The sequence below is a fragment of the Vicugna pacos genome, chromosome 6 (genome assembly GCF_048564905.1).
Source record: "Vicugna pacos chromosome 6, VicPac4, whole genome shotgun sequence".
In the NCBI taxonomy this organism is placed as follows: domain Eukaryota; kingdom Metazoa; phylum Chordata; class Mammalia; order Artiodactyla; family Camelidae; genus Vicugna; species Vicugna pacos.
Window position 1 is genome coordinate 18,951,898 of NC_132992.1, and position 18,187 is coordinate 18,970,084.

The following is an 18,187-nucleotide window of genomic DNA, read 5'->3' on the forward strand; positions in this document are numbered from 1 at the left end:
CACCTGCCAGGTAGTTCTTCCGAGTCCACACTAGCAGAATTGTTAACATCCATGTCTTTACTAACAGTCTGGTTAAGCCAGTCAAAGGCTTTTTGTTTTTGTCATGCTCTTTAATATTCTTTCAGCCTCAGAAGCCACTTCTGCAATGTTAGGTAATTGTTACAGTGGCACTTCCCTTCCAGGTACCAAAATTTCCATTATTTTCCTGTTGCTGCTGTAACAAATTACCAAAATTTTAGTGGCTTGAAATAATACAAATTTATTATCTTTCTAATATAGACAGAAATCTGAAATCAAGTTTATCAGCTGAATTACTTTGCTTCTGGGGGCTCTAGTGGCAAATCCATTTCCTCTCCTCTTCCAGCTTCGATAACGTTCCCACATTCCCTGGGTCATTGCCCGCTTCCAGCAGTCAGGTCACTTCAGTCTGTTTCTTTTTCTGTTCTCTCTGACTCTGACCCTTCTACCTCCCTCCTATAAGGACCCTTGTAATTACATTGTGTCTAGCTGGATAATCCAGGATAATCTCCCCATCTCAAAGCCCTTAATTCAATCATATCTCTTTTGCTTCTGTAGCAAAAGCAACATATTCACAGATTCTGGGGATTCATGTGTAGACATCTTTGGCAGGAGGTGGGGGGTGTTTTTCTGCTTACCACACTCGTTTAATGCAATTTAGTTCTTAATGCCTGACTGTTAATGGTAAGAGTCATATTTTCTTTTAGTCGTATTTTAGTCATATTTCACCCTAGTGGCCTTTCCCTAAGACAGTCTTGGTCACTTATTTGATTGGTGCAGACAAGATTGCTGCACTTGCCTAGGGCCCATTGTGAATAAGTATCTTCCTTCTACAGCCCAATAATTTAGAGTCCAATTCTCTGAATATCTCTTCTCTGCCACTTTCATAATGCAAAATATCTTCCTGATGTGTTTAGAAATCACTTTTAACTTCCCTATATGGCTGAGAACGCTCTACTTTTCTCAGAAAGAATGGGAGCAGCATTATAACTTGCTTATGTTTTTATCATGCTCTGTGAAAGGAATTCTTAAGTGGAGATCCACTGATTTAGAGAGAGGGGTAAATAACCCAGCTCTAAAAGCCACCTATAAAAGTAAAATAGTCTTTGAAATTAAAACTGATGCATAGCTCTATTAATGAAATACTTTCTTATAACATACTGCATTGACAGATGTAATCTCTGTCTCCATTAGTGGTAAACTATCCTGCAGGAGGCATGTGTTGTAGGGTGTGAGAACGCATACATGTCACACTAGCCAGAACCTCCTGAGAGAGGCTTTGCCTGTGTCTCACTGACTGGAGGTGATCATTAGTCTCCGTGACTCTAAGGATTCCATTCTGTGAGCCATTCTGTCTCAGTCTCACTCTCACCTTGGCCTGACCTCAAGGAGCATTCAATTAAGGTAATATTGGTGAAAGAAATCTTTTACAAAATAATTTATACTAACCCAGAGCTGAGGAAACCAAGACTATATGCTACTTTGATACAAATCAGAGCAACTTTAGTTTCTAGGAATTTTTTAATTGTGTAAAAGTTTTCAGAGCCATTTACTTTTTTCAGTCATCCTAATGAAAGGTTAATAAAGTATAGATTTCTTTACTGCTATCAAAAGTTTTATATTTACTGGCTAAAGACCACGTTAATATGTAATTTACTTAAAGTTAGCTTATGATGGATAAATAGTGTATACAATAGGAAAATGGTGACTTTATTGAAAAACACACTGTGATTTTTTTTCAGTACTGTTGTAGTTTGTAATTATTCTGTTACCTCCCAAGCTCTTATCTCCCAAGTACTCATCAATGCCTTTATTTTCTTTTGGTTTATAAAGTCCATAAAATTAGGTACTTATCTCCTGGAATCTGAATTTCCAATCTTCATTCTTCCTAATACAGGTCCTTTTATTGATCACCTGAATGTCTAGGTAACAACTGTGATAAAAATCAAATTTTTGGAAAGGAAATATAACTTTGTCCAAACATATTTTATTTAAAAAAAATATGATTTTTTATTACTAGCATTTTACATTGATGTAAAATTATTTTAATTATGACTACTTGTGCAATATGACCACCAAAAGTCTTCCCATTTTCTGTTGCTTAATACATATCTTGCACTATAGCATCAATTCATTAAGATGGATGAGATAGGAAAAAAAGAACTTTTTCTGCCAGCAGTTGAGCAGAACCTTCATTTGTCAAGACATACTATTATACATCAGAGAATATCAGAATATAAAACACTATTTTACAACTGAACAGAATCTGGATGAGATTCTAAAGATGAGAAAGATAAGTAAAGCTAAGGCTGCCTTACCTCTGAAAATGTTTGTGAAGCTATTTAGTAAAAATGAATCCTTTATTCTAAGGGAAAACAATGAACACAATCAATCATGTTCTGTTTATAACCTGTGGATACAGATTTCTAGTCTAGCCTGTGTTCATTTAAAAGTGTTTTAAAGTTTTTAATATAAAATTACCAACTTTGACTAGCATAGGCAAAAAATAAAAACTGTGTTTAGGATTATTTCAAGTGTGTGTCCTTCCTAATATTTTAATCTTATAAAATCATTATACAGTGAAATTTCTCCTGGTCTAGACATGAGGTAAATTGAAAAGCATTGCACCTGTTATAGTGTAGTATGGGCACAACTATCCAAAGTTCAAAATTGAAGGGAATAATAAAACCGTATCTAAAAGAGATGTGGGATAGCCTCCAGAGTTATCATTTACTCCATGCATTTGGGGAGCACACACATGGGACAACCACCACAAAAACAGTAGCAGCAACAGCAACTAAAACAAATTGGTAGAGGCTATGTATGGGTACTAAATACTTTATACACCTGAATGTGTTAAGGATTAATTAATAAGGGGAACTTTATAAAGATTGTTAGGGACGATATTACTTCCATATATAGTGAAATCAAAGGATATGTCTTTCTACTACAAGGAAGAATGACAATAATTTTGAGAGTAGATTTCCAGTATTACTTTAGGCATAAAGAAGGTCCGGTATCCTAGACACCTTTCTTTTGCACCTTCAGATCTCCTTTCTCTTCACTTTCACCCGGCTCAGTGCTGACCTATATGGGTTGCATTAAAAGTTTTTTAATATATTGCATGGTCCGAATATTCCCCCAGTGTCAGATAGGTTTTGTCAAAGAGAATAAGAGGAGATAAGAGGGACAGAGTGATATCAACGTACTTGTTCTCTTGGCTCCCTCCCTGCATGGTCATCTTATGCTAGTTGTGTGTCCTGACTGGAAAATCTCAGCTTAGTCTGTACACTCAGCCCTCTCTCTCCTCATATTACCCTCTTTCTTGTTACCTTTCAGGTGTAAGAGTTATATTGGCCCCTACTGTTATTGGCCTACTAGCCAAATACAGAGTTATCTTCTTTTTTCTTTACCTATTGCCTGTGACATTGCAGGTATATCCTCCATTAAACTCCCCTATATTATCATAATGTGAATGTTCCCCCTATTTCCTTTTTAAAAATTATATATATATTTTACTGAAGTATCATCAGTTTACAATGTTGTGTCAATTTCTGGTGTACAGCACAATGCTTCAGTCATACATATATTCATTTTCATAATAAGTTACTACAAGATATTGAATATAGTTCTTGTGCTATACAGACTAGGTCTGATCCATTATGTATATGATCATATGGTCTTAGATTCTCACAAATAGTTAAAATTAAGGATGGCATGGCTCACCTTAATTGTCTGAGTCTTCAGATCAAAAATTTTCAAGAACAAGAGTGAACTTATGGTTAATTAATCTACAGCAAAGGAGACAAGAATATGCAATGGGAATAAGAGTCTCTTCAAGTGGTGCTGGGAAAACTGGACAGCTGCATGTAAAGGAGTAAAATTAGCATGTTTTCTCACATCATATACAAAAATGAACACAAACTGAATTAAAGACCTGAATATAAGACCAGAAACCATAGAGCTCCTAGAAGAAAACATTGGTGGAATACTCTGACATAAATCATGGCAATATATTTTGGATCTGTCCCCTAAGGCAAAGGAAACAAAAGCAGAGATAAACAAATGGGACCTAATTAAAATTAAAAGCTTTTGCACAGCAAAGGAAACCACTGAAAAGACAACCTATTGAATGGGAGAAAATATTTGCAAATGATATGACAGATAAGGAGTTAATATCCAAAATATATAACTAGATCATAGAACTCAATATCAAAAAACTCAGACAACCCAATTGCAAAATAGGCTGAAGACCTAAATAAACATTTTTCCGAAGAAGACATAAAAGATGACCAATAAGCACATGACAAGATACTCAACATCACTAATCATCAGAGAAATACAAATTAAAACCACAATGAGATATCTCCTTACACCTGTCAGAATGGCTGTCATCAAAAAGACTACGAATAACAAATGCTGGCGAGAATGTGGAGAAAGAAGAACCCTAGTACATCTTTGGTAGGAATGTAAATTAGTGGAGCTACTAAGGAAGACAGTATGGAAGCTCATCAAAAAACTAAAAATAGAACTACCAGATGATCCAGCAACTCCACTCCTTGTATATATCCAAAGAAAATAAAAACACTAATTCCAAAAAATACACACACCCAAAGTTCATAGCAGCATTATTTACGACAGCCAAGATATGGATGCAACCCAAGTATCCATCAACAGATGGGTGGGTAAGAAGATGTGTGATATATATATGTGTGTGTGTATATAGACACACACACACATATATACACAATAGAATATTACTCAGCCATAATAAGGACAGAAATTTTGCTATTTGCAACAACATAGGTGCACCTGGAGGGTGTTATGATTAGTGAAATAAGTCAGACAGAGAAAGACAAATACTGTATGCTTTCACTTATATGTGGAATCTGAAAAATAAAACAAATTAATATAACAAAACAGAAACAGACACACAGATATAGAGAACAAACTAGTGGTTACCAGTGCAGAGAGGAAAGGGGGCAAGATAAGAGTAGGGGATTAAGAGGCACAAACTACTATGTATAAAATACATAAGCTACAAGGATCTATTGCACAGCGCAGGGAATATAGTCAATATGTTATAATAACTTTGAATGTATAACCTATATACAATCCATATAATCTATAAAACATTGAATCATATTGTACACATAAAAGTAATACAATATTTTAAATCAACTGTACATCAAAAAACAAAAAGAGTGACCTGGTAAAAAGTTATTTCAACTTCTTTAAATAAATATTTCTATATGTTTACAGTCTAAACAAGAATATTTCCCTGCATATAGTATGACCTACTTGCAAATGTTCCCAAATTCCTGTCAAAAACAGGCTTAAACTGATGTGAATATTAGCTGTTGTGGCTACACTGAAATACTAAGGTTTACCCACATCCAAAATTTGGTTTGGATGTTGAAACTGATGACACCATACACACAACAAGGAGGGTTAAAAAATGTTAATTACTTACATAATTGAGGCTTTTCTGGGAGGTGCAGGGTAGATCTTGCAAGGAGGCCCAGAAATGGCTTGAAAAGGCAAAGAAAGGAGAATTGTTAGAGGCTTTAATTGTGGTTTTGGGGTGGGGCCAGAGTGAGGGCATCTAGGCAGTTTGACAAGGGGCTTGTATGGTCTGAATCTCCCTCCAGTGCCAAAGGATTTCTCATCAGCTTCCCCAGTTGTAGGGTAGGGGTAAGAAGGAGGGGCACAGTTTAAAAGCTGTTAACAGTTAAACATAAAAAATTGAGTCTGTATTATATTAGCTGGTAACTAATTTTAATCCAGTCATATTTTGCCTAAGCATCATTTTTCTCAGTCCACTTCAAAATACCAAACCTACAAATCAAGATCCTTTGTTAAAAAATTTCTTTTTTTTTTCAGAGAATGTATCTCAATTATTAGGCATACGTTAATTATTTTTAAGTTAATATAATTATATTTTAATAAACAGCTTCCCCATAAAATCAGGGCAGCAAGAGCCATGCTGCTTTTGCTCAATATTTCACTCAAAAACTAGAGTTTCCATCTGCAGTGTGCAAAACAAGCATCAGCATCACTCCCACACTAAAGCAAGAACAAAAGCAACAGAAAAATTCCAGACAACCTGCAGATTTGCCATTTCTTTGATCCTGTCAGAGAACTAAGGTTCCAGGCCATGAACTTACTTGAAATCTGAGGAAGAACAGAGACTGTCAAGGAGAGACAACACAGGAGCACTTGTTTCCCTGAGTCAGGTGCTTCTGGGTCCATCCAGTAAAATCCACTTCAATTTTTACCAAATTAATAGAGGCTCTGTATGGACTAGGTTGATTGTCTAATTTCTCTGTGGTACACAGGCTTGATGGGAATTCAATATTTGCAGACCCACTTGCAAGAATTCTCACAGGGTGCTCATATAAAACGTTTGTCGGAAGTCCTGAGATAGCCTTCTTCATGGTACCGGCCTGGGAGAGGAAGGGCAACCATTACAGGGAAGGCACAAGATCCCATGCAGATTCTTCTCCCCTACTTCTCCTACAGAACAAGATTTTAACTGTTCAAGGAAGGGCAACAACAACAAAAAATAAACCAAAAAACAAAAACAAAATCTGTCACAGTGAACTAATGAAAACAGCTGCTGATAAAAGGGAACCAAATAAGACCCTATATCCTGTGGGAAGGATAGGAATTCTTGCTACCCTAGTAGAGATCTACTATAGCTGAAGGTGAGACAGACCACAGAGAATGACCCACCCCTAGGAATCAGGCATCTAGTGCCCGCCTGAGATTTAGGCTAATCAGAGTGAGAGTAGACACCTCCTCCCTACACCCCACCACCTGACTAACAGGCATCAAGTGACAAGACACAGCAGTTTTCTGCTAGGCAAAGGCCAAGAGCATATACAGAGACTCATTTTGGCGGAGGCACAGTACAAAGGGAAGATGGGGTTGAGCATATACTAAGGTAAAGCCACTGGCAAACCAACTCCTACCCTAAAAATAGAATTTGAAGAATTTGAACCCTGTGCTACACTGAGGGAAACCATAGTAACAACATATCCCAAACACATCATATCAACTCCTGACTAGATTCACTCAATTCCCACAGGAATAGCGTAGCAGGAGAAAAGTTGCTTATTTACAATCCAATGAGGAAAAGCAAAACTACTTATCTCAGTGCACTTCAGTCTCTAGTGAAACACAAGATGTCCAACTATAAAAAAATGACAAGGCATACAAAAAAAAAAAAAAGAAAGTTGAAAACAGTATGCTGTCAAACAAGAAGGAAATCAGCAGAACTAAACTCAGATTAGTATTATTCTCAAAGCCTTTGATATGCTGTTTAAGTCAGAAATATGTGTGTGAAACTTGAGGGTGAGCCCAAGTATTTATACACAGCATTTTGGTATCTCTTTCCTGAGATCCCCTCCTCTTTGTGATTTCGTTGACACTTTTCAGTTCCCAGGATCACCCTTCTTGATCTTCTGGCTATAAAACTGGACCGTTAGTTTCCCTACTCAGTCAGATAATTTCTAGTACTGTGTCTGCCTCTAGGGCCAAGAGACAATAGTGTATGTACTATATATACTATTGTTATATATGTAATAGTATATGCGTGTGTGTGTGTGTATGTGTGTGTATACTTATATATATAAAAGCAATGTAGATTCTTCCCATGTTCTATGACCACAAGAAAACAAACAGCCTCTCTCAGAGTTATGGGCTCTTGCCCAACTGCATTGCCATTATTTTGCTGCTGCTGCTGCAGCCTTGAAATTCCCTGGAGGCTGGAGTGAAAGAGAACTGCAACAACCAAATCCAGGAGATTTCCTCCATTCTGTCTAGCTGTTAAGCTGCCCTCCTTACTGTTATTCAGAGCAGGAAGATTGGTTTCTTTTGGTCCTCCTCTGTCTGTATCCAGTAAAGAGTTGTGGGTTGCATGCTGACTTTGAATACAAGATGAGAGACTGCAGGAAAAAAAGGACAGTCACTGCCAGTTTGTTTTAACTTCACGTTCTTATTTTGTTTTCCAATACATATTGTACCGTATATTTTTCAGAGCCCAGAGATAGTTACTTCATGCATTATGTCCAGGGCTTTGAGAAGTATCAGGTAGGAGAGACAAGAGGAGAATATGGTTACTCTTATCTTGAGTGGAAATGGAGCCTTTGATTGTATATGTTAAAGAAATTCATGTAAACCAAGTTGACTTAGCACGTGTTTATGTGACAAAAGTTTTTGTTTTTCATGCTTACTAAGTTGTAGTTGTTTGATAATCATTATCATTAGAATAATAACAATAAAAAGCCCAACATTTATGTACTAGTTTACAAAGAGTTTGCACATACACCATATCATTTTGATTTTTTCTGACAACTCTGGACTGTATTATTAAGATTCTTCCCCAAAAGGAAGTCCTGTTTAGAGGATTTGTTTCCTCTCAAGTTAACCCAGCTAGTAACTATCAAAGCCAGGTCACAAACCAGGTTCTCCTAACCAGATATGTCATGTTTTACCTTTAGTATTCACACGTGAATATTTTCTGAAATGTCAGAGAAGCTAGAAAGCAATGATACAGCTGGCAGCAATCATACAAGTTATTGTGAATCAAAGTGTCTTATGTTAACCGATCAGTATCACAAGTAATGTGAATTGACATATTAATATAAGATGTTAACAATGGGATAAGGTGGATGAGCGGTATACAGGAATGCTATATAATCTTTGCAAGTCTTCTGTAAGTCTGTAATTGTTCCAAAATTAAAGGTTATTTAAAAAAAAAAAAGCTCCTATTCTTGCTTCAGCTTAGGCAAAGAGGTACATCTAGTTACTCAGTGCCCCCCACATACCCTCTTCGTCATCTCACAAAAGATACTTATAGGTTAAGAGGATGAGTTTATTCAGGCTATTGCAACCAGGAAAATGTTCATCAGTTCAGAGGAACCTCTCAAAGGGGTGTGGAGTTTTATATAGAGGCAGACAACAAGGGAGAGTGGACATTGAGTCTTACCTGAAGTGTAGAGGCAAGTCTTATGTCTGAGTATATGAGAGCAAGGTGGCCCTTTGGGTTAGAAAGAAAAAGAAAATCAGAAAAGCTGATGTTAGAAATGGTAGAAAGTATGATTTTATTGAGTGTTTGAAAATTCAGATGATAAAGTTTTGGGGTGTGAGGGAATACATAGGACAGGAAAGGTATGTTGTAACAGTTTATTTTTTAGAAACTATATATTTAAATCCTCTTTCATAATCTTTAGATACATGCATAAATGTTGAAATTTCTTTTTAAATACTTGTTGCTATTGGTCTGTATTTCTCAAACACAGTATCATTCTGAGACTGAACTATATGGACCCAGTTTTCTTTCTTCAAGTATATGAAAAAAATATGTTCACATTTGCACTGCTGACTGTTGAGGCTTGGGCTTAGTGGTTCTAAGTCTTGGGTGCTCACTGGAATCATCTGAGGAGTGCCAAAAATACTGATTCCTGGATTGCATTCTGAGATTCTGATTGAATTGGTCCGAGTGTGGCCTTGACTTAGTATTTTTAAAATATCCCCCGGTAATTCTAATGTCCAGCTGAGACTGAGAACACTGAGTACTAGATGGATGCAAAGCTGACAGTAGCAGACAACCCATTCCTACTTACAGAATTACTGGTTTTTGTTTTTACCTCAAGTTAGGAGCAGTCCTCTGATATCTTCTTAATAAAATAGTTTCCATCCTTGCAGATGTATGTATGATAAGCAGGAGCTAATAGGGCACATCTTTCAGATTGCCTATCCTCTATCTGTTAGCTATGTCTTTCCACACCATCACTAATTCCACTTTCCCACCATCAGGGTCAGGCTTAGTAACATAAATAAAGAGGATGCAGCAATGGCAGACGTGGAGTCCAGAAACGTGAAGATTGCCTAAATAAAACTTTGTTTTTACCCAGCTGTACACTTTACAGACAACTCTTTAAATTGGTAGCTAATGCATAAAATAAGGTTGAAGTATATATCTTAATTACATAGTATTTATTTTATTCCTTTAATATGGACTGCAAATCCCAGTAGCACTTTATGTGATCTTGACTCTGTTTAAAAAGAAGCTATGAAACAGATGAATGTCCTGCTGACAACCACCCAGGAGGCCAGCATCTAAGAGAGATGTGGGATGCTGAAAATAGTTTCAAAGTGATAAGGGGGAGTAACACAAATCCTATTAGCAAATAATGGAATTTGTACATCCCCTGCACCTCCAAAGAGGAACTCGCCTGCATGCCTTTTCTTACTATTTGTTTTCACTTAAAAGGCTATTAAAGCCTTCTCTGCTCTTGGCATAGAGCGTATCTTCTCATTGTGCCCATTATCAGCCACAATAAATAGATTTGAGCTCAGAGACTTGGGCAATTTAATTGCCACTATGCACTTTTCTCAAGTAATAAAAAGAAAATATCAACTTTTATGTGTCCCCTTTGATATAGTCTATGTATAGTGCCAGCTCTTTATTCCCCCAAAGCCTCACTCTCTGTAAAAGAAAAACTGGTTGTATGGCATTGTTTGCCTTTAAAGAAAATCAATAGTCAAACTTAAAACATGATCTCACTTGAAGTAAAACACAGAAGCTATTCAATGTATTACATAAATACGCATGGGCAGTAGTTTGTTTCCTTTGGTTATAAAGGACTTAAAAAGGAAATTATTGAAATAAGATGGAGAATTGCCTAAATATAAGTGTTTAGTGACTTATTAACCTGCTCTAGACATAACCAGCCTCAGAGTTTGGCTGTATTACACAGTGTAAAGAGCATACATCTTAATGTAAAGAAAATATAGATTTGAGTCTTAACTTCATCATTTACAAGTTGCATGACATTAGGCAAATCACCTAACCTGTCTGTGCTCCATTTCCACTGGCATTAAAAAAATATTAACCATATCTATTGTATATTGCTGTTACATTAATGAGACATTGTTAAGTATAATGTCTAACCTAGCATATTGTAAGCACTCAACAAAAAACTAGTAGGTAAATTTCCCTGCTCTGCATAATTTTCTTCTCTACATTATTAAAACAATGCCAAAGGCCTTGGGACCTTTTTTGTATCTTCCAATAACTAATTCTTAATTTTTTATGAGTTGTGAACTTTGAAAATAGGTAGAGCCCTGTGAATTCTTCTTCTGACTACCAACTTTATATATTCATTACACTTTATATACAAAGCAGTTTAAACCTCTGTCATACAGCCACTCTTCTGTCTGCCAAATCCCATAGCACTCATTTTTCAGAAAGCATCCTGAATGCTCTTACTAGGGAAGATAATGAGGACTGAGTAAGAGGTCACAAGGTCAATAGATCTGATTTCTGCTCAGTGAAGTGCTCAGTAGTGCTCTTCCTGACTCAAGAGGAAAAGAACAATCCTGTGATCTCCCTAAGACATGGTATTGGGAGTATGATTTGTGATCCTGTGTGGTAGAATTTGGAAGCTTGAAATGACAGAAACATCACTTGGATCACAAGACTTCGAATTGTGATCATTATGCTAGGAATGTGTTCTTCTCAGATGATCACTATCTGACATTGCAGGTAATTTTTTTTTAGTGTGTAATGCCATCATTAAAGGCTTAATTTTTGTGTAGTAATATTTATTTACAGAATTTCACAATGATAAAGCTAAAGGCAATGGAATTATTTGGTCCATAAAAGATAGACATGAAAATAAACAGGAATTGAGATAAGAGATGCACAATATAGTCTTTTTCATTGCTGTTGTTTGAGAGAAGGACATTTTCAATTTTACTTCTCTCTCAACCATAGCGACTAAGTCTGGACCATGCAACAGTATGCTGAGGCTGGGGCTAAGCTCTGCTGGCTTATATCTTACAGGTACCACTCTTCTACTGCACTGCTGTGTTTTAAATACATGGCTGAATTCAGTAAAGTATTATGTGAGAAGTCTATCTGATATTAAATAAAAAGTATAATTCACTTTTCATCCAGTTATTTAAAACTTGAGGATTTCTGTGCTTATTTGATCTCATATTTAAGCCAGTCTTGCATCATCTGTGTAATGACATCATGGGATGCTTTTCTTTGAAAGGACAAATTTGTGTTAGTGATATAAGGAATAGACCAAGATATCCCTATTTCTTTTCATATCTGATTATAAAATGTATTATCCTTTTTTCTTTTATTTACATTAATATAGCCTTAAGAATACATATTTATTGATTCTCTTACTTGGTCCTTGAGCAAACAGGAACTGAACTAGGTAGAAAAAGTTCCACTATTTGCTTTTAAAAAGCCCATAGGCCAGTAGAAGATATTCATATACATATTATATATATACATATAAAATATATATGCATATATTTTATATATATCACAGTGTTTATCACTATAGTAAGTTCTATGTAGTTTGTCCAATATGCTGTAGCATTCCAATTTAATTATTTTCCTTTGTTTTCATTCTGACTCCTGAATCCTTGCTTCTCTAAAATCAAAAGAATTTTTATAGCCAAAAAGCATATCACTTCAAGTTATTTTTCAAGGGGGCCCCATTTGAGCAATTGTTTTGTAGCATTTAAATCATAGGTATGAGTTAAGGGAAGCATTGGGTCAGGCACTTTTTAATAAATATTTGGAGTAAAATGAACAATGCACCAAAGAAGAGCAATTGTCTCTTCTTTATGACCAATTTCTTTCTGATTCTCTAAAATATAGCTTAACTAGTCTGCTGTTGTACTCAGTTCAGAGATTTGGATGCTTGAAAACTCATTATCTTAAACTAAACCTCAGTATTCCTCTATAATACCTTGGAGGGACCATAGTTATCTTCAAAATAGATTGCATTTGTGGAATAAATTCCTTTCTGTGTATTTAACTAGTCATTTGAAGTGCATATCAGGTCACACTCCATCGAGTTTGCTACTCCATTTCTTTCATTAATAAAAACTGACATTTCAAATTTCAGCTGTTATGGACCTAAATGGATATGCATTATACAAACAAAAGAGCAACTGCAGAAATCTTCTATATCCATTCTGCCATGTGGGGCCTTCTAAAAAGATTTTATTTAGCTTTTATTTTAGATGGCTTCCCAGACATGATTGTGCATAATTTTTTTCACATTCTCTCAAGAATACTAATAGCAAGAAGGCAGTCTTCGTCTACAGATTTAAATTCTAGAGAAACATCAGCAGATGCTGTGATCAGTAATGTGTGATCAGTGCTTGACCTTTTGCCTTCCCTGTGGAATTTCATTAATTCTGATATAGATTGGGAAAAGATCTGTTTGCAAAAATTCACACAACTCAATGGAATTGCATTCTTCCGGGACATGACTTACTCTGCAGAGGTGATATTAGTGATGATAGGTTCATTTTACAAATAACGAATTTAAGTATAGTAAAATAACAAAATGGAAACAGAAGTTGCTAGGAAAGTTCAGAGGAAGAAACTGTCTAAGTCAAATGTGGATTTTAAATGATTTAATATTCATTCAAATATTCAGTCATCTCCCTGCCTATAATGTGCCAGGTAATAAGGCAGTTGGGTCGGGTATTCAGTGACAGATTCATGTCTTGCACAGTATAGAGGGGGTTACTAGTAAGTACACAGAAACACAGTGCACTAGAATCTACAAGGGCCAAAGAACCAGGATCTGAGAGGATGTAGGAGGAACATATAATTTATAACTTACCCTAGGAGAATCAGAGAAAGAACCTAGAAAGAAGATACAAACATTTGATAAGGAGAGGAATTGGTGAGAGAACGTGGTCATTAATAGACAGGAGAACACAAGGCATGTCCAAAAAGTAGAAATAATTCAGGATGGTTAGAACACTTAGTATGAAGAGCAGGAGTGATAGAAGGTGAAACTTCAAGTGATTTGAGGGCTTTGTATTCCATATTAGAATTTGTCTTAAGGACTTGGAAACCATTAAGAAGTTTTACGCAGAGGAGGGCCATGATCAGATTTACAGTTTAGAAAAATCACTTTGTACTCAGTATGGAGGAATTGATGGTGGAGTAAGGAGGAACAGCAGTTAGGAAGCTATTACAGAAATCTGGGGACAGAATAATGTGGATACAGCTATGGTAATGCTGTCATGAATGGAATGGGTGAATCAAGAGATAAAATATAAGGATATAAAACTTGGTGGCTTATGAAAGGCACAGGATGAGGTAGAAGGAAATGTTAATGCTTACTGTTTAGCTAGGTAACGGGGTGGTTAGTGGAATGATTCAATGAGATAGGAAAAAGAAAATGTAAGTATGAAGGGGAAAATGATCAATTGAGTTTTTGATATAAATGTGAAAATCCAGAAGAGAAGTCCAGTGGCAAGTAGATATTAGGATCAAGGCTCAGAAAGAAGACTAAGCTGGAAATACAGTTTTCAGAATCAGGAACATGGAAGTAGGTGTGATTTTTCTGAGATAAAATATACAGTGAGAAGGATGAAAATGTGGAAGAACATCAAGGTTTAAGAGGTTGGCCTTAGAAGAATGACCTATGAAGGAAACATAGAAATATGTGGATCACAAAAGCCAAGGAAATAGCAGCAGACAAAATCAACAATGCCTAATTCTAGTCAGAAGTTCTATAACATTAGGACCACATACAGACATGTTGAATCTCACCACCTAAGCTTGATGCCCCTACTATCCTGAGGAGGACATAAAAAGTGAGCAGTGGGAAAGATGTTGCCACACGGCTTGTATTGGGAGGAAATCATTCAAGAAAAAACATGTTTCATGTATCTATTAAAATCTTTTTTTTTTGAAATATTAGGTCTTGGGGATTCTAATTAATTTTGAAATTTTGAAAAGTAGGAACATGCTTAGGGAAGAAATAGTTCTTATCATTCATGTCAAGGACCCTAGTAAAGAGAAGGGCTCTAGCTTCTGAGCTTCAGCTTCTTGATCTTCTAGCAAACCTGAGTGTTGCTCCACTGTGGTAATAGCCTATCTCCGCTCTTCTTGTTCAAACAGCCCTTATTTATTTGAAAAATGTGCAACCTTAACTATCACACTTGTCTGAGTTTCAAGCTATGAAAACACGTTTCTCCCCCTGCCTTTCCTCAAGTATTTCCAGTGGAGAATCCTGTATTGATTGCAACTGATAAAGGACACAATATGCTAATTTTGTTGATTTACGTGGATGTTGGTTTTTCAAGTCTTTTCCAATTTCCGTACGCTATTTAAGCAATAAAATTTGATAAAGTAGTGGTGAGTGTGACTCTCAGGCGACAGCAGAGATTCATGAAAAAATAAATCAGGAAAGTTTTACCCCCACAAGGAGCACAACAATAACTTTGCTGTACAGAATAGAGGGCTTCATGTTATAAATATAGAACAGGATTCTTGCTGACAAGCTTAAGTGGGCAGTAAGAAAAGAGGCTTGGCTGGGTTCTACTGATGTGGCCTTGACATCTTGGTGGCCCAAACTAAAGATCTATTTCTAATCTGAATGTTCAATTGAATTATGCCATAATCTTTTAGAAATTCAAACTAATGAAAGTACTCTATATGATACGTTTTCTGCAAATGCTGAAAGTGCCTGTTTTATTTCTGACCCTCACTGGTGTTTTAATAGCATTAACAACAGAATGGAAGAGAGTGAGATTCAGCAGTGCTTTGTTCCTTTCTCAGTCTTCTCCAGTTCTGCATGAAATATCTTCTGAGTGTCCCAAGAACAAGAGCCTAATGTCTAGAGTCTGGAAGAAAACAAGCAAGAGGATGAAAATAGGGTTCTAAAAGAAAGCCAGAAATGACCTTGCACTATTTTGGGTGGGGGGAGAGTTTTTCCCAGACAATTTTATTTAAATTATCTATTCTTGAAAAAACTTAAAAAAAAAACCCTCTCCTTTGAAACTATGATTTGATTCTGATGTGTGTGCATTTCACAGATCTTTTGGAATTTAATAGCTACATCTCACAGCAGGGATCAGGTTTAGCAGGTCTGTCGATATGATCTTAGGTCCAATGTAGCCATATCAGATTAACTTAGAATTTCAAACAGAGCTTTCACATTTAGCTTTGAAGACAGAGCTGTAAAGAGATGCACAACTCATGAATTAATTAATTATTTATTCTATCGTAAAGACTTGGCTTTGAAACCCTTAATATAAATATTGAAATCAAGAATTAACTAAGAAAAAATTAGAATAATAAAATAATTAACTAAGAACAATGTATTTGTCATGTGGTATGGTCATTTTTTATATGAAATATTTAGTAAGGAATGAGTAATATTTTTTCTTTGCAAAATTTGGAAGTGCAAAGTAATTAAAGAAGCTTTATTTGAAGAAGAGTAGCTTCAAAGTCATGTAAAGTTGTTTAATTTTAATAGGGGACCTCGGGAGAGAGGAGGGTTTAGACACTGTAAATAAGTTGGTAAAATCATGACCCCATAGGACTGAATACAATGAAGTAACTTAAAAGAATGGTGTGTACATATTGTTTACAGTAGTGTTATTTCTGTGATTTATTTTCAAATAAAATAAACAGTTTCAAATGTAGCAATTAGGATATAATCCAATTTATTTTTTTAAAAACTTGTATTGGCAGGGGGAGGGTATAGCTCAGTGGTAGAGTGTATGCTTAGCATACACAAGATCCTGAGTTCAATCCCCAGCACCGCCATTAAAAATATATGAATAAATAAACAAAGAAACAAACAAACAAACCTAATTACCTGCTCTCCCGAAAAAAAAAACTATATTTGGATTTGTCTACAATGTATATGCAACGTGAATTTATATATGAAAAGTAGTCTAGATCTAAAAGAATGTTCTCCAAAAGTTTAATGGTCAATGTGTCTAAATAGTGGGACTTGACCAAGATGGCCTTAATATTCACTGCAGCTTGACTAAACTTCAAACAGGTTTCTTCCTGACTATCGGCCCCGGAACTCTCTTTTCTTAGAGCATTTAATCTAGAAAATGTGTAATTTTAAATTCCTTCCAATCTCCACCTAGCTTCCAGTTCTACAGCCCAGGAAAGTTTTTCTCAAGAACCTAGGAACCATCTGTTTGAAATGTTATCATTAAGGTATGTAGAGACCCTGTCTCCCAGTCTCTGTAAGAGAGTAGGAGCCCAACTTATATAGTGTCCAATTAGCAAACACAAATGGCCTGAACACGTTGACCGACCTCCCCCTTAACACATCCAGTACTTTTCCACAGCTCACTCCATCACATAAGAACTCTCCTGCCTTTTGTTTCAACAAAGTTGAGTTCAAACTCTCTGACTGCAGTAATCTTGATGACCCCTGTTGCAAGTCTTAAATGAAGTCTTCCTTGCCTATTTAACTCCATATAGTGCAATTTTTCCTTGACAAGCTTCAGGTACATATGTTTGTCAAAGTTGGTGATTTTTTTTAAATGGTCTAAGTATCACATAATATGTTATGATGATATTGCCATTGGAATTCACCAGAAGACATCTGCCTATTAAGTTTAACGTTTCTGTTTAGATTCTTACAAGGGTGTAGCATTTGTGCACCTAGAAAATTTTTTTTCTCATAGACCCGTCTAGTACTTACTCTCCAAACTCCTCCTAGCAGTTAGTCCTCCTTTCAGTATTTCCTTTCTCTTGTGTTTTTGTTTTCTTTTGCAATTGAAATTGTCCCTTGACAAATACTAAAACCACAATGCCTTACCTACTTTACATTTAATTGACCAAAAAAAATCTAATCCTATGATACATATCCTAAAAGTAGGGTGAATCGTAGTAATTTTTATGCATTATTTTACTAAACTGCTAACTTCTGAATCTAACCTCCAAATCTCAATTGCTTAATGCAGATTCATTTTCATAAACAATGAAACCTTCACGTCTCCCATTGGTCATAAAAACATCTTCCAGTTATTGCTTTTCTTCCCTGGTCCATGTTGCTCACTTTGTAGTTGATAATACTGCAAGTCAAATAGCAATCAGAATAATGAGCTGCCACCAGTTGGACTCATAGTTGGTGCTACATATTGTCAAAGATTGTTCACACTAATCAACTAATAATGACATTGCTGTTTTCATCACGCTAAACAAAATTCCCTCAGTTGTGCAACACAATTACTACTAATAACCTCTGAAACCTTTGCGTGCTTAAGGAGACTGTTTCAGAGATCATCTTGAGACCTATCAGAAAATAAACCAGGGAAGACAGAATCTACCAGATGGAGATTCCTCTTTAGTAAT